General features: G+C 42.3%; 1 long non-coding RNA gene across 1 annotated transcript; it reads right to left on the bottom strand.

Annotated features, from left to right (window-relative positions):
• Window positions 1-6464: 6464 nt before the first annotated feature.
• On the bottom strand, window positions 6465-24554 carry LOC144259535 (uncharacterized). Its single transcript, XR_013344856.1, has 3 exons — window positions 24508-24554; window positions 23449-23521; window positions 6465-6863 (listed from the first exon to the last, which is right to left on the bottom strand). It is a non-coding gene; the product is annotated as an uncharacterized LOC144259535 (long non-coding RNA).
• Window positions 24555-25366: the final 812 nt, after the last annotated feature.

The raw sequence follows: 25366 nt of genomic DNA, 5'->3' as shown, positions 1-25366 counted from the left end.
CTAGGGGTGCTTCTGCACCCTCTGGCTTAACATGGTTTCCATCATATACAGGATTTACAGTTTGGTTCAATGGCTCTCAGCACCCCACACTATATAAATTTTTCCAGCACTCCTGGATAACTGTCCCCATTCTACTCAGCACTGGTGAGGCCTCAAGTGTATCCAGTTCTGTGCAACACACTAGAAGAAAGATTTGGACAAATTGGAGAGAATCCAGAGGAGAACAACAAAAATGATAAAAGGTTTCCTATGAAGAAAGGTTTACAAAACTGGGCATGTTTAGTCTTGAGAAAAGAAGACTGAGGAGGGACCTGATAACAGTCTTCAAATATGTTTAGCTCTACGTAAGTGCTGATGAGCTAAGGCATAAAGTTAGTGCATATATTTTTGTGACTTTTAGCATAGATAAGTGAGGATGAGCAAGTTAGAGCTTTGTCATAGATAGATGGCTACCTAAGTTCATGCCCTCTTTAAACTTAACAGGTACACCACAAAGAACATGGAAATAACTAGTTAGGCCAGAAATAACAGATGTGAGAATGAGCTAATGGACGTTAACCATAGAATCATAGAACTGAAAGGGACCTTGAGAGGTCATCCTGCACTCAAGGCAGGACTAAGTATTATCTAGACCATCCCTGACAGGTGTTTGTCTAACCTGCTCTTAAAAATCCCCAATGATGGAGATTCCACAACCTCCCTAGGCAATTTATTCCAGTGCTTAACCCCTCTGATAGTTAGGATGCTTTTACTAATGTCCAACCTAAACTGCCCTTGCTGCAATTTAAGCCCATTGCTGTTAGGGGGCTTATTCCTTCACCCACTTACTTCCCTGGTCCTTCTCGCATGAACAGAGAGCAACAATACCCGAAGTCCAAAGGTGCAAACAATTCGATGTTTATTGGGGTGAACTTCCAGCAAGCATGATTCCAGTTTCCTTCCTTAGTATCCTCCTTCCCAGCTCTGACACCACAGAGCCTTACACCTGTGTCCCTGTTCCCATTCCTACCCTTAGCCAAACATGATTCCAACTTCCTTACTCCCATTCCCTGTTCCCATTTCCCCCTTTAGCAAAACATGATTCCAATTTTCTTACCCCCATTCCCTGTTCCCATCTCCCCCTTTAGCAAAACATGATTCCAATTTTCTTACCCCCATTCCCTGTTCCCATCTCACACACCCACATGCCCACCCCCACCCACTTCCTCATTGACTACAGATTATATAGTAAAACTTGAGTTCTGCTTAGCTATACCTTAACCAATCATTTTCCTGAAATTTAACTAACCAATCCTAACATATTGTAATATGATTATGTAACCAATTATATCCTACCACCTTAATTAGTTTACACCCAGCAAAATTAATTATACAGCAGACAGGAACAATCACAGAACCAGACAGAGATTATACAGACAAACAATAGCAAAGTGGGAACTATAATGACAAAACAATACAGAAGTGAGGATTTCACATCCCAGCTATTGATAAGTGAGTTCTTGCCAGACAGGATGCTATAAAACTAAGTTTCCTTTTACATTTTCTAGGCACTTCCCTTTCTCTGGAGGTGATAGGAACTATCAGGACAGGATTGTATTCCTAACAGCCGAATAGCACCTTATTTCAGTGTGACTAGTTTGGAATGTGAGGATGTGACCGTTCACTTCCCAGCTTATGGCTGCCTCTGCTGCTTAGCCAAAGGCCTGAGCCTAAGCACAGGGCCACAAACTGTCACAGTAAGAGAAAACCTTGCACCCCACTTCCTGGACAAGGTTTGGTAAAAGCCTCACCAATTTGCCTAGGTGACTACAGACCCAGACCCTTGGATCTTAAGAACAATGAACAATCCTCCCAACACTTGCACCCCCCCTTTCCTGGGAAATGTTGGATAAAAAGCCTCACCAATTTGCATAGGTGACCACAGACCCAAACCCTTGGATCTGAGAACAATGAAAAAGCATTCAGTTTCTTACAAGAAGACTTTTAATAAAAATAGAAGTAAATAGAAATGAAGAAATCCCCCCTGTAAAATCAGGATGGTAGATATCTTACAGGGTAATTAGATTCAAAAACATAGAGAACCCCTCTAGGCAAAACCTTAAGTTACAAAAAAGATACACAGACAGAAATAGTTATTCTATTCAGCACAATTCTTTTCTCAGCCATTTAAAGAAATCATAATCTAACACATACCTAGCTAGATTACTTACTAAAAGTTCTAAGACTCCATTCCTGGTCTATCCCCGACAGAAACCAGCATATAGACAGACAGACAGACCCTTTGTTTCTCTCCCTCCTCCCAGCTTTTGAAAGTATCTTGTCTCCTCATTGGTCATTTTGGTCAGGTGCCAGCGAGGTTACCTTTAGCTTCTTAACCCTTTACAGGTGAGAGGAGCTTTCCCCTGGCCAGGAGGGATTTCAAAGGGGTTTATCCTTCCCTTTATATTTATGACAGGCAGACAGTGATTTCTTTCTTTTATACCTCTAGAACTAGCCAAGCGATAAGAATACACCTAAATTCTTAGAGTATAGGCCTTTACAGACAGGCCTGAATATCTATATCCTAACAATTGCTTCTTGTGCTATTCTCAGAGGTTCAGAAGAACAATTTTTCTCCCTCCTCCTTTTAACAACCTTTTATGCACTTGAAAACCATTATCATGTCCCCTCTCAGTCTTCTCTTCTCCAGACTAAACAAACCCAGTTTTTTCAATCTTCCCTCATAGGTCATATGAATACATATGAACATGCCAGCCTATAAAGTAAGCATATCCTGATATTTTGTGAGTGAGAAAATTAAGTTTGGACAAGGAAGGTGGAAATGTAGCGCTCAGGTTCAATAAGAGGAGCAACACACGATGTTAGTTAGTTTTAGTCAGGCTTTAATTTAGCTTCTATAGCCTTTCTATAGCTTTTTAGCTCTCTAGCTTCTCCTAAATTCTGTGCCTCTCACTCACTTGAGTATTGAGGAACCTGGTCCATCAGTTTCTTTTGTCATGCCATAGGCAAGGCTGGTCCTTGGAAGGGTGTGAGTATGTTAATATACAAAGTTTTATCATATATAATACCACATGTACCTCTAGAACAATGTTATTTCCTTTGTAATTCTGATTGATTACTTTCCCATTTGATTATTATTCCATTTATCTCAATAAAAGTCTTTAAGGCTGTATTTTTGTTCTCAGTGTAAGTATCCTTGTCATATATCCCCAGGGTCCTTGCAAAACTCTGTGTAGCCTGATTCTGAGACAAGAATATTATCTTCTGATCAGATTAATCTGTGAGTCTATAACCCATATTATATAAACAATAATATTAATCCCCTAAAACCAGGCAACAGAGAGTTAAAAGGAAACTTGTGGAATTCCCGTCATTGGAGGTTTTTAAGAACCAGTTAGACAAACATCTGTCAGGGATAATCTAGGTATACTTGGTCCTGCCTCAGCACAGAGCGCTGGATTAGATGATCTCTTGAGATCCCTTCCAGTCCTACATTTCTATGATCTTACTTTAACTGTTAATCCTTCTGCCCTGACCTTCCTGCTCTCCCCCAATCCCCCTTTTCTGTTTAAAATACTCACCATGTGCCATGTCTGAATTTGGGCCATAAGGCAAATATTTTCAAGGATATCCATCCACTGCATGGGGTGCCTCCTTTTCGGATTTCTGTGGCCTGGATTTTTAGATATTCTGAGCACCTGCAGCTCGTTGTTGATGTCAACAGGCATTTGGACGGCTCTGTACCTTGGAAAACGGGAGGGAGGGGGATGAATTGTCTCAAAGTGGACACCCAGAGGCATTCAAAACTGGCTGCCACTTTGGGAAGTTTGTCTCTAAGCTGTTTGCAGGAGGGACTGTGTCAGTTTCTGTGTAACATCTAGCACACTTTTGTGTGTTCACTGTTCAAATGTGGATTCTTGGCACCACTTGCAACAGCTTTGTGCTGACAAAGCAGGGCAAAGAAGTCATAATGTTGTCCTAAGGGACAGTCAAGGATTCTCCCAGTAGAGGGGGATCTTTGGGTGGCAATCAGCCAGCACAGCCAGTTTCTATCCTATCCACTTAGCAAAACACCCTAGCTGGTGCTCAGATGTTCTGAAGATGGGCACTAGTATAAAACCTTAACATAAATAATTGCTGGCACATTCTGGTTTTGTAACAGGTTGTTTCCAAGAGGTTGCTGTAAATAAGGACTGGAAATATGGCATACTTTTTAACAGTGAAGGTAATTAAGTACTGGAACAACTTACCAAGGGTAGTGGTAGACTCTCCATCACTGACCATTTTAAAATCACGACTGGATGTTTTTCTAAAAGATACACTCTAGGAATTAATATGGGGAAGTGTATGACCTGTGTTATACAGGAGGTTAGACTAAATAATCACAGTGATCCTATCTGGCCTTGAAATCTATAAGTCTTATACAGGTTTGATACGTGGAAAGTGTTTTAATTTAATGAATTCCACACACAAGCACACACAACTACCCCTCAGGTCAATTATTACATCTTTCCTTTTAATGCACTGGGAGTTTGTTTTTTGTTTATTAAAGCTTACTCTTTTTTATTTCCTTTAAGGAATGCCTGTATTTCTGCATATGCTTGATCTCGAAGAACTAAAAATGTGTTTTAATACATTTAATTCAGCAGCTTCTATTCTGTCCTTGTTTCGTCTAGTTCTAGGCAGGGGGAGAGAGGAAGGAAGTCAGTTAAGGAAAGACTCAACTCCAGGAGATCAAAGAAGAGGATCAGTCAAGACTTCATGCTTTCCACATCTTATATTTTATTGCAAGCCACTGGGGGCTGAAGCAAAACCTTTAGTTTCAGAGCTCAGCCTTAAAAAGTTCCAGAATACTCAAAAATGGATGGGAGCCAAGAAAGGAGTCTATAAGCTGGAGATTCACAGGAATAATAGGAGAATTAGGAAATGCAACATATTACCCACAGCTGCACTTGCTAGCATGGGAAAGGGAAGATAATAAAATGATGTGTGGGGATAATTAGCTAACACTGTGTTGTAATCTTCAATAGAAAAATAGATCCTTTACAAAGAACTCCCACCTGATATCCTGCAGTATTTATCACTACATGTTGTATTTTGATGTTCCTTTATATGTTCAGATACTTTATGTACACTTAAGATGCAACTGGTATTTAAATGTGTGAAAGAATCATCCATTTTTCTTCAGCACTGTAAGAAGCTCTGAGGACAAAAGCAATTTAATCAGAAATATGGGATGATGAGAAGAGGCAGCAAGGGAGTGCCTCTTCATTGCTGCATGAAGAAATAATTAATACCCACAGAATGTCTATTAAATGAAACAGAATTTTTGATTGCTAAACAGTGCAGCCATATATACCAATTTCTGTACCATGCTGGTATTATTACTGTACATTGTTAAGAAAGATGACACAAGCTGAAATTCACTGACAGCGAGTAGGGGAGCAAGAGCTGCAAACACCTTTTTGCTCTGTTAGATCCCACACCAAACTGCTGCAAGTCAATACTTCACTCACATCAATGCTTTCTGATTTCTTTTTTTTTTCTTTTTAATTTCTGAACATGTTATGTCAACAAGGCAATTTATATAGCACTGGGGAGTGGATCCTGTTTCAGACCTGAAAAATAAAGAGCAATTGTTAAGAGGTTATTATTAGTCAGGTGCAAAGTTCTTAGAAATTTAGTTTTTCTGCTGGAATGAAATACACATTTTATCACAGAAGACCAAATAGTTAAATAACCGACACATACGCAAATGCACTGTAGTAAATACCATAGAGAGGGCAGTGATAGGAGGAAAGAGGGACAAGTAAAGTGACAGATTAGATATATACAGTAACAGAGGCTTTATGGAAACAAAGGTTTTCAAAAACTGGATATTCAATTACTTCAGGGTCAGCCTTAGGGAAAATGGTGCCCTGCGACAACTTGTATTTTGGTGCCCCAAGCCCCTGCCCCCCCCCGTATCTATCTTCCCATCACCGCCTGCCTGGGCTTCCCACCCACCCTCCTGCTCCCTCTCCAGGCTTCCCACCCATTCCCTGGGCTCCCTACACATCCTCCCAACCCCCAATGCCTCCCTGGGCTCTCCACCCACCCCCCACTGGTTCCCAGTGCCTCCCCAGGCTTCCCACCCACCTTCCCACCCCCTCTACCTCCCCAGTTTCCCCACCCATTCCCCCTGGCCCCTGCTGCCCTCTGGGCTCTCCAGCCCCCATCACCCCTGGACTCCACTACCTCCCCGGGCTCCCTGTAGGGGAAAAACTTTGGTGCTTAATATCTTAGGTGCGTCATTTTGAAATGCCCAAACAACAACTGGGAATCCATCATGGCTGCCCTTCTTCCCCCTCCTCAGGTACAGTTTCCCACCCTTTCTGCCGAAAAGTGGGAAACCAAGCAAACCATGTGACCTATGATCTGCCCCGTAACAGCAGGGCATAAGGGCATGCACAGCTGAGGGAAGGGGCTGCCCTTCTGAGTGGCAGAGTCTGGAGGTGCTGCTGCTGCAACTGTTGGGAAGCACAGCAGACACCTCAGCCCTCTAGATTGCCTCAGAGGAGTACGCTGAGCGCCGCGCGCTTAAATTTTGTTGCAGAAGGGTAATTCTCACTTACATGCAGAGGTTATCACCAGCTGCCACTCTTCCACTGAGGATCAACACACCCCCAGGACGTCACAGGGGGAGTACAAGCCGAGTCATTGCTGGGGAAGAGCTGTCATTGCCTGATCCCGAGGTCCCTCCTTACCTGTGGGTTCCTCCTACCTGGACAGAGTCCGGAGCTGTCCTGTCATCATGAGGGTCCTCAGAGCTGCAAGATATTGTAGTGGTCCGTTGATCCTCCATTCTCTTACCGGGTCCCGTCCTAGGGGAGGGAACTTACCCTCAATCACAGTCAGCACACTGCCTGTTCTTTATTTACCTTATATCAGTTGTTGTGGGGGTCCTTACCTTATCTGTGTTCTTATTCATTTGGTTTACCTTGTTTAGAATTGTTGATAGTTTAATAAATACCTTGGTTGTTTACACCCACACATCCTAGTTGATTTTTTTTTTTTTAAAGGGCTAACAACAAACTCCGATGATAGATGCAGGTATTGGGACATTCCCCTAGATTGGTTTCAACATCTCCACCCATCCTACATCACTCACAGGCCCCACTGCCTCCCCAGTTGCATTGCCTCAAGCTCCCTTCTGCAGCCTCACACCCCAGGCCCACCCTACTCCTTGCTTCTTAACCACAGCGCCCCCTAACAACAGTGCCCTGGGCGGTTGCCCTTGTCACCCACCTGTAAGGCTGGTCCTGGAGGTCTGTGATACTTTACAGAGTTTTCTGTTTCTCTCCCTTTCCTGGGAGCTGTGTGTGAGCTATGTGCATAATGTTTTTAAATCATTCTGGTTATGATGGTGAAGCTTTATCAAAGATGTATTACTGTCCAAAACAACAGAAATCCACAACTGAAGGGGAATGGGCTGTCAGTGTTGTGGAATAATGCAACCTCCTATTCATTTATAGTAAAAGATACTGCAATGGGAATCAAAAGATACGTGGCATGAACTATGTAATACAAAACCAAAGACAGTTCTAACACTGCAAGCGAAGGCACTAGTTTATCCTGACAGTTTAATAGCTGACATAACAATGAAAGCCACCTGTAAGCAAGACAAGGGGTACAGGGAAGCAGGTATCTGATGATTACCATGTAATGACAGCTCACAGAGCAGGGACTGATTCCAAATGCAGATCCTATTGTACTGAAAGACACAACAGTCTCAGCTCAGGCTGATAAGGAGACATTGCAGAAAGTGGAAACCGCATGCTGAGGTGATGATCTCCAAAGGAATAGAATTGCTTAAACACAGTTATGGGTTAAGGATAGGAAGTGTTGCAAAACATCAGCAAGATCTTGAGTTTCTGTGTATTACACATTTAAATTTCTGGGGATCTACTATCTAAAGAGGCAGCTGCATGGGGAAAAGGGTCATTACACAAAGTAAAACTATTTCCCCATGTTTATCCTCCCCACCCCCTCTGTTCCTGAGACATTCTTGTCAACTGCTGGAAATGGCCCACCTTGATTATCACTACAAAAGGTTCTCACATACACACACACACACACCCCGTCTCCTGCTGTTAATAGCTCACCTTAAGTGACCACTCTCCTTACAGTGTGTATGGTAACACCCATTGTTTCATGTTCTCTATGCATAAAAATCTCCCCACCGTATTTTCCACTGAATGTATCTGATGAAGTGAGCTGTAACTCACGAAAGCTTATGCTCAAATAAATTTGTTAGTCTCTAAGGTGCCACAAGTACTCCTTTTAACACTAAAAATAGTTTTCTGTTTTTCAGCCCATGACCACATAAGGAACAAATATAGAGCTACCATCAATTTTGAGCTATGATTCACATTCACTCTCATTTTTGAAAGACTGCATATATCAAGAACCATCTGAGTACATTTATGTATGAAAAGTAGCTTGTTTGTACTAAAGGTAGAAAAGTTGGCACTCTTAAAGTGACTTAGAAAACCCGAGAAGCCTGCAGTTGAAATGTACTCTCTCATGGAATTAATTTTTCTCCTTTATTTTATACTGCTTTGTTATTTTAAGGTTGCTTCTGAAGCCTAGGGAATTTTTTCTTTGCTTGTTTTCAGAAATATTTGTTCTTAAACTACCACCACCAAATGACGTGAAAATGAAAACAGGTATGAGTGGTTATATTTTGGGCCAGCAGCTTCAACAAATCTCTTTAATCATATGCTAAAAAGACTAATTAGATGATACCACAATAAGTCTTATATACATAAAAGACTGGTTATCCATATTGAATCACTTTGGAAGAAGAAATTAAGGGCTTGACTACACATACAGTGCTGCAACAGCGCAACTGCAATTAATGAAGATGCTACTTACACCGACGGGAGAGCTTCTCCTGCAGATGCAAGTACTCCATCTCCTCAAGAGGTGGTAGCTAAGTTGACAGGAGAAGCCCTCCAGTTGACTTAGTGCTGTCTACGCCAGCAGTTAGGGCAGTAGAACTGCATCACTCAGGGGTGTGGATTTTCCACACCCCTGAGCAACATAGTTAAAACAATAAGAAAAGGAGTACTTGTGGCACCTTAGAGACTAATCAATTTATTTGAGCATGAGCTTTCGTGAGCTACAGCTCACTTCATCGGATGCATACTGTGGAAACTGCAGAAGACATTATATACACACAGAGACCATGAAACAATACCTCCTCCCACCCCACTGTCCTGCTGGTAATAGCTTATCTAAAGTGATCATCAAGTTGGGCCATTTCCAGCATGGTCATGGTCTCTGTGTGTATATAATGTCTTCTGCAGTTTCCACGGTATGCATCCTATGAAGTGAGCTGTAGCTCACGAAAGCTCATGCTCAAATAAATTGGTTAGTCTCTAAGGTGCCACAAGTACTCCTTTTCTTTTTGCGAATACGGACTAACACGGCTGTTACTCTGAAACCTGTCATAGTTAAAACAACATAAGTCTGTAGTGTAGACCAAGCCTAAGTACACCCTTTGGAAGGAGATGAATTCCACACCTAAAGCAGACTGAGTGTTTTATGAAAATGAATATGTTCTCCCCAGCTGAAATTCAACATCCAATTTATGAGATGAAATACCTATTTGTATCAGTTTTCTTCTATAAGAAGATATGAAAACCATAGCAATATTATATAGTTTTATTATTACTACTGAAATATTACATTATTTACTATATAAAGAGAATTTAGGGACATATTGTTAAAGGTATTAATGTGCCTGAAGTTGCAGAGAGGCAGTTAGTGTAATTTTCAAAACATACCTGGACCCCTGACTGCCATTGAAGTCAATGGCATCCACTGCTTTTTAAAATCCCACCATACTTTCATCTGCATCTTTAGGCACCTGAGTACCTTTAAACAATCTGGCCTTAAGACAACTTGGAAAAATGTGTTATATATCCAAATGAAGCCCAATGTCATTGCATTCAGTTTTTTATCTTATAGTTTATCTACTTTTCTTTGGGTATGTCTACACTACGAAATTAGGTCGAATTTATAGAAGTCTTTTTTTAGAAATCTGTTTTATATATTCGAGTGTGTGTGTCCCCACAGAAAATGCTCTAAGTGCATTAACTCGGCGGAGCGCTTCCACAGTACCGAGGCAAGTGTCGACTTCCGGAGTGTTGCACTGTGGGTAGCTATCTCACAGTTCCCGCAGTCTTTGCTGCCCATTGGAATTCTGGGTTGAGATCCCAATGCCTGATGGGGCTAAAACATTGTCGCGGGTGGTTCAGGGTACATATCGTCAGGCTCCCGTTCCCTCCCTCCCTCCGTGAAAGCAAGGGCAGACAATCGTTTCGCGCCTTTTTTCCTGAGTTACCTGTGCAGACGCCATACCACGGCAAGCATGGAGCCCGCTCAGCTCACTGTCACCGTATGTCTCCTGGGTGCTGGCAGACGCAGTACTGCATTGCTACACAGCAGCAGCAACCCATTGCCTTCTGGCAGCAGACGGTGCAATAGGACTGGTAGCCATCGTCGTCATGTCTGAGGTGCTCCTGGTCGCCTCTGTGAGGTCGATCAGGAGTGCCTGGGCATACATGGGTGCAGGGACTAAATTTGGAGTGACTTGATCTTTAGTCCTGCAGTCAGTCCTGTTGAACCATCTTATGGTGAGCAGGCAGGTGATACGGATTGCTAGCAGTCCTATTGCATCATCTTCTGCCGGGCAGGCAAGAGATAAGGATGGCTAGCAGTCCTATTGTACCATCTTCTGCCGAGCAGCCATGAGATGTGGATGGCATGCAGTCCTTTTACATCTTTGGCTGGCAGCAGACGGTGCAGAAGATAGATGGAGTGTATCAAAACAAGAAATAGACCAGATTTGTTTTGTACTCATTTGCAAACCCCCCTCCGCCCCTCATCTAGGGGACTTATTCCTCTAGGTCACACTGCAGTCACCTCACAGAGAAGGTGTAGCGAGGTAAATCTAGCCTTGTATCAATCAGAGGCCAGACTAACCTCCTTGTTCCAATAAGAACAATAACTTAGGTGCACCATTTCTTATTGGAACCCTCCGTGAAGTCCTGCCTGAAATACTCCATAAACCCCCTTTGTTGATTTTAACTCCCTGTAAGCCAACCCTGTAAGCCATGTCGTCAGTCGCCCCTCCCTGCGTCAGAGCAACGGCAAACAATCGTGCATCTGAGTTGAGAGTGCTGTCCAGAGCAGTCACAATGGAGCACTCTGGGATAGCTCCCGGAGGCCAATACTGTCGAATTGTGTCCACAGTACCCCAAATTCGACCCGGCAAGGCCAATTTAAGCGCTAATCCACTTGTCAGCAGTGGAGTAAGGAAACCGATTTTAAGAGCCCTTTAAGTCGAAATAAAGGGCTTCATCGTGTGGACGGGTGCAGGTTTACATCGATTTAACACTGCTAAATTCGACCTAAAGTCCTAGTGTAGACCAGGGCTTTGTATGTGCTTGCATGGTTGAAAAGAAATGCTGACCAAGTAACAGACAAAAGAATACGCTTAGTCTTTTTCCTCTGAAGTTATGAAAATAGATTCCAAGAATATAGGGCAATAAAGAAGATTATTAAGGATGATACTGAAAGTGCCCATAAAATGAATGAATTGATAGAAAGATTACAAATGAGTAAGAGGCATATGTCTTTACACATTAGTACAAATCAGACTAGGCCTACACAAAAGAACAAGATTTTTTTTTTTCATCTCATTCATCTCTGTTTTAGCTCTCAATTCCTTAAAGGAAAAGGAAATTATATTATAGCACTCTACATTTTAGTAGAGGATTCTGGATTAAATTTTTTTCTTAATATCCACTTTTAATGTTAGCTAGAAGAAGCAGAAAGAATAGAGGCACTACAGTTGTCCATTTCATTTCCAATAGGGCTCATTTTCCCACCATGCAAAGAAATTACCAGAACCATTTGCTTCTTCATAAAGAATAATTTTATGCAATTAATTTAATCTGTTTCTGTTTGCAAATTGTCTGAGAACAGCTATTTTCTTTAATGTGTTACTCAAATTATTCAGGGATTAATTTCAGATAATAATTCACACCCTGAACTTCATTAGTGAGTAGTTTATTGCCAGTAGCTGATGTTAAAAAAAAAATTAGCTGTTTTGATTGAAGATATGTCACATGGTGTTTTTCCGCCTTGATTGCATTAATGTAAATCTGACAATAAATTTACCCCTGTGCAGATGAAAAAAATCAGCATTTACTTTCAAATAATATTTTGCAATATTCAGTTAAGTCTCCATTTTGGTAAACATTCCTGCAAGTAAACTCATTTGCTAGCTTTGCAGAAAGTGGACACCAAAGTGCACCTGTGTAAACTGAGTGCAGGCCGGCTGTAAGGCAGTACCAAATCAGAATTCTTGCTGCTGTTGCCGGCACCCAGTGCCGAGAGGCTGAACAACAGCTTGAGTGGTTCGTTACCCGGTGTGCTACACCCAATAATCACAACGGGGTGGAGAAGCAGAAAAGTTTATTTGAAGCTTCAAATAGGTACAGGGAGATTTGAATCTCAAATCCTGTACACAGAGCAGGAAGTCACACAGGCTTTTATACATCCTTTTTCCCAGCATACTTATCCAATAGCAAGCTGCCCCAAGTATCCATATAGCTAGCCAATCCAGTTCCCAGCTAGTTCCCTGGTTCTCTATATCATTTGTTAAACTATACATAAAGCTGCTTTATTCAGCATTGTTCTTCCATATCTGCCCTGTTTGGCCTTGCTTAGTTTCAGGCAGTCTGACTCTGCAGCATATTGTTGCAGATCCTCAGCATAACTGCTGTGTGTGCCTCCAGGCAGGGGGGCCAAGGACACTTGGGCCTAGTATGCAGAGCTGCTGCGAGTGCCTCCAGGCGGGAGGGGAGGCCAAGGACACCTGGGCCTAGTGCGAGGGGGCTTCATCGACACTCGTGGTCTTCCATCCCCTCGAGTTACCTAGTGGCCATGCCCCAGTGTCCCCAACACTGCCAATGGTGATAGCGTTTTTATACCCCTCCCACACACCTTTTATGACCTCCTTCTTGCACAAGAATAAATTACCACATACAGAGCAAGCTTAACGGAGAAGCATGCTCCTAGTGTCTACTTTTGCAATCCACGAAAGAATTATCTAAAGCTGAGCACAGTTATGTTATTAGGACCTCAAGGGCAATGAAGGTAGCTCTGCAGTAATAGTAACTCCCCAATAGCAACATATTCTATGAAATCACTTTTAGTTTACAGCAACTCCTTCTGCACGTAGACAAAAGAGGCAGGAGTAAAAGTACTTCTACCCACCCCGTTGCTGATCCAAAGGGATAAAGGAAGAAGGGTCATGCTGTGTCTTGATGGCATGATCTGGCCCCTGAAGATACGTGGAATATTTAGAAGGACACGCCATTATGGACCTACAAATAGATTCTGGATCAGGGAACCAGAACCTGTAATATGTGGAATTTATTAACAGAAATACAGTGAGGTAGCTTCTATTATATTTGGACATTTTGCTCATCAGTAAGTCATGGCTGGATTAATACATATCGAAACAAACCTGACTTTTCAGATGGAACAAAGGTCTTAGTATCGATCTGTAGGCTTCACAAATTATAAAACCACAAAAAATTAGGCTAAGTGAAGATTGAGATCATACAGAGGTTGTTTATGTAGCTAACGAAAGAATCACACCACACATACACTGTGGTATGAACATTCAGTTATTTTCCTACCTGTCAACTGGCCACATTTCACACAATTTAGAGATAAAGTCTGGCAAGCTTTAGTGATCGTACTAAACACAGTGGTTGCTTTATCTTCTCAAAAAAAGAAGTTAAAAGAAAAAAACAAAGGAAGGAGATTAATATGATCTTGCTTAAAGATTACCACCACCTAGCAGTCTATAATAGGGCAGAGGTTTAGATTTCAAGGCTAACAACAGACAATGAGAGTGTGGCTAAATTCTTAGCAAAAGAGCAGTAAGGTTCTTTGTGTATTTCAAAATTAGGCAAGGGCTTGAACCAAAAGATCAAATTCTAGCATTCCTGAATTACTGGAAAGTAGAGAAAAGATGTCATCCTGGCTTCAGATCCTGATTTTGCAGCTCAGCCACATCTCTATTTATTAAAGAGGAGCTGCAAAAACAGTGTTTTGATCCCTTATTCCTCCTTTTTGATAGTGACCATCTTGCTGCCATCCCTATTTTGCTGGAAGATACCGGCAAGATCTCTGGAGAACCTAAATACTGATGTCATACCAAGCTGAAACCTGAGTTACAGCTTCTCCTCCCCACAAGAGAGGCTGTCCCCCTCATGGGGGAGGAAGGGAGAACCACAGTCCAGGTTACAAGACTCTCATTTGCCACCTCTCACTTTGCTAGAGGGCTGGAGTAGTGAAGCAAGTATCTGACCTTTCTAATGTAAAAAACAGAATTTCCTTTGATGAAGGAAGGGTCTGAAATTTGAGACAGGAGAGCACCTCACTTGTTTGCCTGTCAATTATGCATGCAGGTAGAGTCTTCTGGCAACTACACATCATGTATCCTTCAAAGTGATCTCTTAAATTAATAGCATCAAGGCCTTAATTAGTAACAACCCCTTTCTGCCTCCCCCAGAGGATTATAACAATTCAATTAGTCTCAGGTAGATCAGTGAGATATGTTCATCCTAACCCAGCACTTTTTATGCAGGCAAAACTTCCAGAGAGGTTAGATGAGTTTGATGAGTGCAGGATTGGGCCCACTTGATTGAAGTCATAAATCTATCGTCTTCTTCCCCTGGGCAGGCTACCATCACACAAGGCCTTGTCTCTTGGGTCTTGTCTATACAAGAAAAGAGCACCTATTTAACTAAATAGATTTAAAAATAAAATTAATTCATCTGGTCCAAACTCCTACTGTAGATACCCTTGAACCAGTTTAATGCTTGCCTATATTGATTTTGTTTAAGTCAGTAACTTACTGATACAAGCAAAACTGATTGGTTCTATATTAAGAGTCTGCACATATAACTAGATTGACTTTTAAATTTATTTGATTAAAACAGGTGCACATTTCTAGTACAAAAAGAAAGGTCTCTAAGGTGCTACGAGTACTCCTTTTCTTTTTGCAGATACAGACTAACATGGCTGTTACTCTGAAACCTGTCATTTCTAGTACAGACAAGGCGAAGGACTGGCTGACTCCTCCGGACGTTTAACAGGTTCCCTCTCAACAGCTGCACTATTTCACATACCATGACTAATTACTTTCAAGGACTGTCCTAGTTATAGTGCAAGCTGCACTGCAGACACTTTTCAGTCCCTCTCAAGTGTACCCTTCTGGGGACAATGTTTCACTATGGTCATCCCTCTCTGCTGAGAACTACACCAGTGCTTAATTTGCAATGAAAGAGGTGCCCAGGCTCAAGAAAATTTTAAAAATCTTAACTGATGCAGCAAGCCCAGAGGTGCTGGGGCTATGAACTACCAAGCCAATAGGTGCTGGGGCTCAGCCCTGGCAAGAATTAAGCACTGAACTACGTAGTCCTTCCATTCAGACTGGAACTCTGAGCTGCAGTCCCCCTGATTCCCAATCATGCTAAGCTGACTGACCCAACTGTGTAAGCCCTTTTTCTCTGAGAGCCTGTGACTAGCAACTGATTATGGTGATTCAAAAACATCTTCAAAACAAAGCATTATTTATTCACTCTATGGTACATACCATGCAGATACAAGGGATACAACACAAAAGGCCTATATGCATATTTCTCCTTACTTAAACCTTAATCTTTCCTTGCAAACTGTAGTAAGTTGCATTCAGTTCAGATACATCCAGCTCTGGCTTGGAGGAAGTAGACTGACAAGAAGCAGCATGCTCTCCATGTGTCTCTCTGTCAGTACCACCTAACACTCCCTGGGCTCACCCTAAAAACTCACTCAGCGTCCCTTCTTTTCAGAGGACCAGTGTCCCTTAGTGGTTTAATATCCCTTTTGTAGCACCCCTATACACTCAGTTGCCTCCTTTAGCGCTAATCTGTTTACAAGTTTCAATGGGCAGGCCTGGGTTCATCTGGATCCCGCTTCCAGCTCAGCATGACATAACTTTCCTATTCTCCTCACAGATAAATTTACTTGGTGGTGCCTCCCCCCATTTGCTCCTTCCTGGCAAGGTCACCAGGGCAGCTTGGAAGGAAAATTCTAACCACAGGGTAACCCCAGATAGTTGGAGACTCTGAAGGAATCACATAACATAAAAACACACTATATAATCAACACAGGTACTGTATTAAACAGGAATTAAATATGACATCAGAGTAAATCAATACTCTCAGGGTCATTAGTGCCCGCCCCATGCTGGCAATACCCATGCATTTCCCCACATATGATCTGATAGAGCAGGAGTAAAATTTACAGTTCTGTTGGTATGCTTACTTCGCAGGGGCTCTTGATGACCTATGACAATGATATCTTCTGTAGCAGCAATAGGCTGGCAGTACAGCTCAAAAGACTGACGTGGGATAAGATGGTAAGTTCCTCCACAGGTTTAATAGACAGTAGGTAACTAAAGCCCTTACCCCATGGCTTGAGGGCAAAGTTCAGGGAATCGGAGGTCTTCAAACAATTTCCCTATCTGACCAAAATATGGTGCACTCCCAACTCCACGAATGATCCTCAGGTTCAGAGCTGAATCAGGACTCCCCAGCAACTGTGGAGGGGCTGACATTCACAGTTGGCAGGTATCCTCTTCATGCAGGAAACAGGCTGCTTCTAAATCTGAGATTTCCCCTCACCATAAAGGGATGCAAGGACCTGGCAACATTTTATTCTATTTTGCATGAGTGTAAAGATTTATGCATGGTGCACAGCAGTGAAGACTCAAGCCCAGTTATTTTAGTTGGAATTAGAACTACAAATGGGGTGATAAAATACATTTCTCACCAGGTCCCATATAGAAGCCAGGATTATCTTACATCTGTGGTTGCATAGACTGAAGAGAGCCAAGTCAGGTACTAGTGAATCAGCAGAGCATGAAAGTGTGAGGACTCAATGCTCAGCTGTGCCAAATTCATATTCAGACCAGAGAGGAGAACAGTAAAGAAATATGGGTCTAAGACAGCTGTCCACTCTCCTGGGCCATCTAGGGGCCAGAATTATCTCCAGCATAATTTAGAACAACTTTAGGGACCACTGTGCAAACCAAGGAGTAGCAGTTTGCTTCTCCTCTTATAGTGAGGCAGAGCAGAACCTGGTGATATTAAACCAGCTGTCTACCATCTCTTCTGTGCTATGGAGACATTGACCCCCACACGGGCTTTGCCACTGATTCCAGATTTAATTACCCATTTGTCACATTTTCAAACAAACACCTTCACTGTGACATTGCAGTCATTCCTATGCTGCCCTTTCTCTCTTGATACCCTTCATGCACATAAACATCTGCAAAGCCACATCATTGTCCTCCTTCAAATACCTCCCAAAACTCTTCCGCTGTGAGGCCTCCAAAAAGCTTGACAATGTTTAGACAGCTGGTATGCTGAGACCACTTCCCATCATGCTAACTAGCATTTTCTCATTGGTAACTTGAGCTCCCACAGTCTGTGTCTTATATCCACCTATTTAATCTTTTCTCATACATAGATTATAAACCCTTTGGAGCAAGAATGTATTTTTGTTATGAGTTTGTATAGCACTAAGCAGAGCAGAGATCTGGTATGGCTAGTGCAATACAAATAAATAAAAATACACCAGCTCTGTACTATCCAAGGATTTCCCTATGTAAATAGGTTTCAGAGTAACAGCCGTGTTAGTCTGTCTTTGCAAAAAGAAAAGGAGTACTTGTGGCACCTTAGAGACTAACCAATTTATTTGAGCATGAGCTTTCGTGAGCTACAGTTCACTTCATCGGATGCATACCGTGGAAACTGCAGTAGACATTATATACACACAGAGACCATGAAACAATACCCCCTCCCACCCCACTGTCCTGCTGGTAATAGCTTATCTAAAGTGATCATCAAGTTGGGCCATTTCCAGCACAAATCCAGGTTTTCTCACCCTCTACCCCCCCCCACACACACACACATACACATACACACAAACTCCACTCTCCTGCTGGTAATAGCCCATCCAAAGTGACCACTCTCTTCACAATGTGTATGATAATCAAGGTGGGCCATTTCCTGCACAAATCCAGGTTCTCTCACCCCCTCACCCCCCCCCCCCAAACCACACACACAAACTCATTCTCCTGCTGGTAATAGCTTATCCAAAGTGACCACTCTCCCTACAATGTGCATGACAATCAAAGTGGGCCATTTCCAGCATAAATCCAGGTTTTCTCACCCCCCCCCCACCCCCATACACACACAAACTCACTCTCCTGCTGGCAATAGCTCATCCAAACTGACCACTCTCCAAGTTTAAATCCAAGTTTAACCAGAACGTCGGGGGGGGGGTAGGAAAAAGCAAGGGGAAATAGGCTACCTTGCATAATGACTTAGCCACTCCCAGTCTCTATTTAAGCCTAAATTAATAGTATCCAATTTGCAAATGAATTCCAATTCAGCAGTTTCTCGCTGGAGTCTGGATTTGAAGTTTTTTTGTTGTAAGATAGTGACCTTCATGTCGGTGATTGCGTGACCAGAGAGATTGAAGTGTTCTCTGACTGGTTTATGAATGTTATAATTCTTGACATCTGATTTGTGTCCATTTTTTCTTTTACGTAGAGACTGTCCGGTTTGGCCAGTGTACATGGCAGAGGGGCATTGCTGGCACATGATGGCATATATCACATTGGTGGATGTGCAGGTGAACGAGCCTCTGATAGTGTGGCTGATGTTATTAGGCCCTGTGATGGTGTCCCCTGAATAGATATGTGGGCACAGTTGGCAACGGGCTTTGTTGCAAGGATAGGTTCCTGGGCTAGTGGTTCTGTTGTGTGGTATGTGGTTGTTGGTGAGTATTTGCTTCAGGTTGCGGGGCTGTCTGTAGGCAAGGACTGGCCTGCCTCCCAAGATTTGTGAGAGTGTTGGGTCATCCTTCAGGATAGGCTGTAGATCCTTAATAATGCGTTGGAGGGGTTTTAGTTGGGGGCTGAAGGTGACGGCTAGTGGCGTTCTGTTATTTTCTTTGTTAGGCCTGTCCTGTAGTATGTGACTTCTGGGAACTCTTCTGGCTCTATCAATCTGTTTCTTCACTTCCGCAGGTGGGTATTGTAGTTGTAAGAAAGCTTGATAGAGATCTTGTAGGTGTTTGTCTCTGTCTGAGGGGTTGGAGCAAATGTGGTTGTATCCTATGTAAATAGGAATACTCAGCTGCTCCTTTAGTACCAGAGTTAGGCCCGAGGAATGAACCTTTGCAGTCTAAGAACAGCAGCAGTTGTTCACACAGCTTTTTGCAGGAGAACTGTATGCCAAGTAAGAAGTCACCAAGTAACAGTTCTTATATATCCACAGTAACATCACTCTGTGACCTTGACACACAATATATTAAACTACAGGATACTGGTAAGTTCATATTTGCCTGCATGTTTCATCAAGGTTCCTCCCCAGGAGACAGGCTCAGAGCTTCCATTTTGAATTAATTATTGTATGGTAAGGCAATTAACTATATTTGTAGTTGCATTTCTGATCACCGCCCTTCCCAAACAGCCCCCCAAATGAAGCTGAAGTTGACCACATGACATATATACTGGAAGGTCACAAAGACACTGAAACTCACTATAAGATTTCACACAGCAAAATATATTTGGTAAATCACAAAACAGTGAACTTAATCTAAACCTTACTAGTCATAGATAGCCTGCCACAAAGCTGTTCAGATCCCTGAATTCATCACAATGAGTACACTGATATGTTGCCATTGCCAAACTGGCCATCTCACTACAACTCAGACACTAATATTGCATATTTATCTAACCTAGCTGCTGATTTCCAGTGCTCTGATAAAGCTCAGGAAGAGTTTTCTAATATGATGCAAGAGAAACCTTTCAACAAAAAAATATACACAAGCAGCCTTGTTTCTTAAGCTTTATCACTTTGCCTTGCCCTCAAATAATCCCAGTCTCTCCCTACCTCAGCCTCCTCGGAGATGGCTTCCCTCAGCACCCCTTAAAGCACTGAGCCTTATTCTCCTGCATCAGTTTTACACTCATGTCACTCTGTGGACTTCAGTGGAGTTACTACTGATTTACACCAGCATAAATGAGATGACAAGCAGGCACAGGCCCTCTAACCAGTGACTCGGGTGTTTTTGGCTTGATGTCCCGTGCTGGAAGTCTTCCCCGGGCAACATCCCATGGGCAGTTTCTTTTCAGAGCAGGCCTTTGGAATCTAACCACAATCTCCCCTGCTTTTGAGATCCTCAAAATGTTTTTAAAAGAAAGAGAGAGAGATTTATCTTCAGTATGTTCATAGACATTATAACAGTGTTTCATTCCTTGCAGATGTAAACTGATCCCTTGGGTACAAGGTGTGCCACTTTAGTTTTCCTTCATACAGTTGCCCAGGGTTGGTAGTGAAATTTATGGCTGCAGTTCTCTCCATTTTTGGAGAGGGCTTCTAAAACAGTTAGCACCAATGAGAGATGCTGCTTCCTGGGTCCCACCATGAGCTCCCTAACCCAGCGGCCAATGAGCTGCTTGCAACTAAGCCAGCTCCTCTGCACTGGCTTCTGACCAGAAAGAGCTCTCAATAGTATAAGCGGTAGCACGGCCTGGTAGTATAAGCCTGTCTTTAGGAATAAGGGATTCTTGTATTCTAATCCCAACTCTGACATTGACCATGACCAAAATACTGAAATCACCACCTCAAATTTCCTCATAAAACATGGTTAGCAGCTATCAGTTTAACTGCGGTGTTGTGATGGGTTGGGTCACAGAAACCCCCTTTGGGACTGCCACCTTATGTGCCTAGACTACCTCTGAGCCTGTTTTCCCTGCCAGCTTGGGACTTCAGTCCCTGCCTGGTTTGAGCCAGACACTCTTGCCTGCTGCAAATGCAGATCCAAGTCTGAACCATGTCCCCCACAAGCTGCAGACTTAACTGAAAACAGTTTAAGAAGTGCTCCTGTCTCCAGCACTCAGATACCCAACTCCCAATGGGGTCCAAACCCCAAATAAATCCGTTTTACCCCGTATAAAGCTTAAACAGGGTAAACTCATAAATTGTTCGCCCTCTATAACACTGATAGAGAGATATGCACAGCTGTTTCTCCCCCCTTCCCCCCAGGTATTAATACGTACTTTGGGTTGATTAATAAGTAAAAAGTGATTTTATTAAATAGAAAAAGTAGGATTTAAGTGGTTCCAAGTAATAACAGATAGAACAAAGTGAATTACTGAGCAAGGTGAAATAAAACACGCAAGTCTAAGCCTAATACAGTAAGAAAACTAAATAGAGAGAAATCTCACCCTCAGAGATGTTTCAGTAAGCTTCTATCACAGACTGGACGCCTTCCTAGTCTGGGCCCAATCCTTTCCCCAGGACAGTCCTTGTTCAAGCTCAGGTGGTAGCTAGGGGATTTTTCATGACTGCAGCCTCCTTTGTTCTGTTCCACCCCCTTATATACCTTTTGCACAAGACAGGAATCCTTTGTACCTCTCTGGGTTCCCACCCCTCCTTCTAAGTGGAAAAGCACCAGGTTAAAGATGAATTCCAGTCCAGGTGACATGATCATATGTCACTGTAAGACTTCATTACCCACGTATACAGGAAGACTTACATGTAAACAGAGCCATCTACAGTCAATTGTCCTGGTTAATGGGAGCCATCAAGCACCACCATTAATGGTCCATACTTTGCATAATTACAATAGGACCTCAGAGTTATATTTCATATTTCTAGTTTCAGATACAAGAATGATACATTCATACAAATAGGATGAATACGTGCAGAAGAACATAACTTTTGCACAGATATGTTACATGGCATATCTAACATAAAACGTATTCCAGTTATGTCATTTACTTTCATAAGCATATTTCTATAAAGCATTATGGGGTGCAACATCACTGACTAAATATGGTAGATGATGGATCAAAATCTGCCTTGACATACACTCCCAGCAACTCGAAAGACTTCAACAGGTCTGCAAAAGGTGTAAATCAGGGCAGAACTTAGTTTCACATTTGTAAAGCATATATAAGGGCTAAGTATTATAATTAGAAAAGAAAATATCCAGACCTGACCTTGAAGAGAGAAGGTGAAAGATGATTAAGAAAGGGAACAGATGTAAGGGGAGGTGGTGTTTTTCAAAGAGAGAGCATAAAAATAAGAACTTGGTGTTCAAATGAGAAAATGAAATTTGGGAAAGACAGACAGAAATTGTTTTATAGAGGTCTACTCTGAATCACCAAGGTCAGCTCTGTCTAAACTCCTCGTGCCCATTCCTAAAAATACTTTTAAAGTTTGCTATTTTAACTAACCTAATATAGGTCAGCCCATGCTAAATGCATCCAACGAAGACACCCCTTAAAACTCATATAGGACTGTGATCTGACCTGACCTGAAACACTAGCCTCCTAAACACTAGTTAGTTTCGACTTAGTACAAATTCAGCCCATAACAATTATTCTCTTCTTTGCTTACTACCTGACCTACGCAATGAGAATCTCTATTTTTAATGTTTATTCTGAGCAGTCCTTTAAATACAGCTTACTTGTTAAGATACCTCTATTAGCAACTGCTTTAATAGCTTAATTGTGCTGAACTCTCAGATATACCAGGTTAATATTTGATGCTAATGCTTGATAAGGAAGAAATTTATCATTTGCAAATAGTCGCTATGAGGTTAATATAGAAATTGGAGGTGTCCTCCCAATATTAATGATGAGGTTAACATTTTCCATACCTCTTGTTACCCACTTACTGAATGTGGACTAATAATTGTGACATGCCATAGATATCGTGTCCTACTTTCTACTCTATGTAGTAATTCGTTTCTTCCCCTAGTGACAACGTTATCTTAGAAAATTACTGATCTATACAGTACATTGCACATAAGTCAAAAAGATTTTCAGATTAGGTTGCAGGCTCCAGAGGATCCTGCTAGCATCTGCTGATTGCACACAATATACACAAATACATGAAATATACATTGCAGCTATTGATATAGTGCACAGGGTTTTTATAGCTTATTAATTGTTTATAGAGTACTCCAAATGTGCACAGTGCTTAACATGTGAAGTGACTTCTTAGAGGATACAATCCTCTGCCTTCTTAGAGGATACAATCTAATTTAGACAGGATAACTTCTCCAGAACAAAGAAGGTGTGGATATGCTGTTTGCGAAGAGATAAACAATGGAAAGCTTCAAAAAGACAGGTTTAACCTCTGTGCTTAAGATGTGGACATTGATGGCCAGCAGTGAGTGTAGCTATATCAGTGCAGACACCCAAGTGTAGAAAAAGGAAAGTCACGATTTACACCATTTGAGCTTACTCACCACTGTAACCTGGTGTTTGCATGGGTGCTGCAACTCCAATTGCTGGCCACCAACAACTGAACTGGGGCTAGACCTAAATATAAACAAGGCCTAAATTACATAGGATACAATCTTACGAGCCAGAAAACAATGACTTCAACAAAACAAAAATGCATCTTTGTGAAGAACGAATTGGCATCAGGGAAATTTAACACAGTAAGAAAGGTGTTACATTCCAAGAAGCAAATTTTGGGGACTTCGGAAAATGTAAGAACATAAAAAAAATTAGTTAATAGCCAAATATGTTAAGCTGATTATCAAGGGCTTTATCAAGTACACTGGGGAAAAAGTAGGTTTAGGGAGGGGGAGGAAATTAATGATGATTCAAAACTGACAGATAATGAACACTGTCTGAAAATAAGTCTGAACAATTGGTAAGAAAGGATGACCCTATAAAATAAATACTGATAAAAGGTAAGTAAGAGTATACCTGGAAAATGTGAGTACCCATATATAAATTGCTCTGGTTGATATGATGGATTAAGAACATTATCCAATGCACCAGTAAATATTTTTGAGGGGAAACCCTCTCAAATCCTGAGACTATAGCAAAATAATAAACAAACAGGCTTTTAAAAGTTAGTGGCTAAAGGAAAGTGACAATGGTAACTATAATCCCATAAATTCCGTTTCTATCTTTATTATATGGTTATGCTGGAAGGTATTAACAGCTGCCATCAGTCACAGGCCTGGTTAAAACTGATGGGTGAAATGAGCACTCTTCATTCATAAATGAAGGTGCAGTTAAATGTCCCTTTGCATGGTGATAGCTGAACCATCAGAAGCCACCACCCAAAGCTTGGGCAGCATGGGCTTAGCAGAAGCTAAGGTCTTGTGGTCTGAGGGATTTCCTTGGAGCAGGGCTGTCCCTATCCATATGGAAAGTATGCAGCTGTGTAGGGCACCTGTGTAGCTGCATGCTGCTCCAGCCCCTGCTCCACCTCTTCCCCATGGCCCCCACCCAAGCCCCGCCTCCACTCCAGCCAGCCCTTCCCCTGATCAGGCTCCCTGCACACTCACCAGCAGCGGTAAGTAGAATGACCCGGGCCCAGCCTGCTCCACTCCCCTGGCTCTCAGCCATGCTGCTGGCCTGGGGCTGCGTAGGGCACCAAAATGGCTAGGGACGGCCCTGCCTTGGAGACTGATTGCAAATGCAGAGCTGGGGAATTGATTGGTTGCAGCTGTGTGTCTGAAGCAGAAAGGAAACAGAAAGCCAGGGGAGAGTGAGCAGATAGAGAGAAGCAGTGTAGAATATGGCTCTGACAGGGAGCAGAGACCGAGCTCCTGGTGGCAGAGAACTCACTGGAAGGGAAGGCTTGGCTTTCTGGTTAAGGAAACTGCCTGCAGTTGTTTGTTCCTACTGAGTTCTGGGAACAGGACTTTGTGTACATTTTTTGTAAATGAACAGGATTGCACCAAAGAAATACCTGGCTCCTAATCAATTTCTCCTCCTACTGGGAATAACCTGACAAGGCCCTGAATATTAACTAACTCCTCAGGCTAAACAATATTAATATGTCATTATTAAGCTGGTCCTCAGGAAGTATACACGTGAGGGCATTAAATCAAAGAAACAGAATGGTGTGGGCCCTGATACTGAACATAATAGGCCTCCCAGGCACACAAGGCCCCCTGAAAACCCTCTCTCCCAACTACAGAATCTGAAGGAAATAAACTTCCCTGGGGCTTGGGCTAACCCTTGAGGGGAATAAAGTGCTCCACCAGCAGCCATAGCTATTCTGCTGTATTCAGATTCTTATACTATGCCTATCACCGCAGTATGAATGCTTTCTAGCTATGCCTCAAACAATAAGGAGTGTAGGGAGGAGTTGTGTATGTATTCCTTGTCAGAGAAGGCAAGATCAAAGTGCTTTCTGCT

This window comes from Eretmochelys imbricata, chromosome 1 (assembly GCF_965152235.1).
Source record: "Eretmochelys imbricata isolate rEreImb1 chromosome 1, rEreImb1.hap1, whole genome shotgun sequence".
NCBI lineage: Eukaryota > Metazoa > Chordata > Testudines > Cheloniidae > Eretmochelys > Eretmochelys imbricata.
This window is presented reverse-complemented; position numbering and strand designations above follow the sequence as displayed.